Here is a 1,213-nt window from a genome sequence, read left to right on the forward strand (position 1 = left end):
GCACCAGCTTATTACCCGTTTGGGAATAGGGGTCTTGTCGGTACAGCCTTTGGGCCCTGCGACCCGGGGCAGGGAAAACAGACCCCTAAGGGTTTTGCCTGGGATTTGCCGCCCTTTGACCCTCGCGGCTCGGGGGTGGTTCTCCTGGGCAATACCCTCGCCGTGCTGGCCGGAGGGAAGGCATTTCATTTGCCTTGCTTCCGGGGCTGGGTGGCTCGCCCTAGATCATCATGATGAGGGAAGGGTCTTTGACCCGTAGCCTCGCCATGCCGCATCTGTTTCCTTCCTGTATTGCCGTTATGTTTTGTATTAGTTAATAAAGTGGCCCGTTAGTACCCAATATTGTTGTCTGTCTCGTTATTCCGGCTTGGGGGGCAAAATAATTTACCATATGGTCAGGTCTTGAAGGTTACAAGAAACTGTACAAACACTGAAGATTACCAAAAGGAATCAAGAACCCTAAAATAAAATCTTGCCACCAGGAGTTACCCGGATCACATTTTAAAAGCAACATTTGATAAGGCTACAGCTTGCAGAATGGAAGATCTATTGCATGACAAAGAAAAGCAAATCACAAAATAATAACAATAAGAAGAAGAGATTGGATTTATACCCCACCCTTTGTTACACAAAAGAGTCTCAGAGCAGCTTTCAAAGTCCTCTCCCTTCCCCTCCCCACAACAGACACCCTGTGAGGTAGGTGGGGCTGAGAGAGCTCTGACAGAAACTGCTCTTTTTCAAGAGAATTTCAGTCAGTTTGACTTATAATCACATCACTATACAATTCAAAAAGGGCATATATAAAAACTGGAATATGCTATATGATGTTCCACTTTGTGATAAAAACCCAACTATCTCTTTTTTAAAAAATCCAATTTAAAAGACAAATTGGTTCACAGCAACACCTTTGTTCCCAAAGAACCATTCTAGGAGCAGGTTTGCCCACAAGCTGGTTTAGATGTGGACATTGTAAGTATTGTAACCTAGCTCAAAATATGAAAAGTTTTACCACTCCCTTTGACCAAAAAAAAAAAAACACACATTTGAAACAACTACATACCATGAAATTCAAATATGGTTATATATATCATCAGATATTCTTATAATAAGAGATATGTAGGAAAGACCTCTAGAAAATTAAAAGACTAATGTGACAGAACATAGGAGCAACATACTTCGCAGGATAGTTGGTCCATCTTTGGTACAGAATTTT

The sequence above is a fragment of the Gekko japonicus genome, unplaced genomic scaffold (genome assembly GCF_001447785.1).
Source record: "Gekko japonicus isolate JY-2015 unplaced genomic scaffold, Gekko_japonicus_V1.1 scaffold272, whole genome shotgun sequence".
Lineage (NCBI taxonomy): Eukaryota > Metazoa > Chordata > Lepidosauria > Squamata > Gekkonidae > Gekko > Gekko japonicus.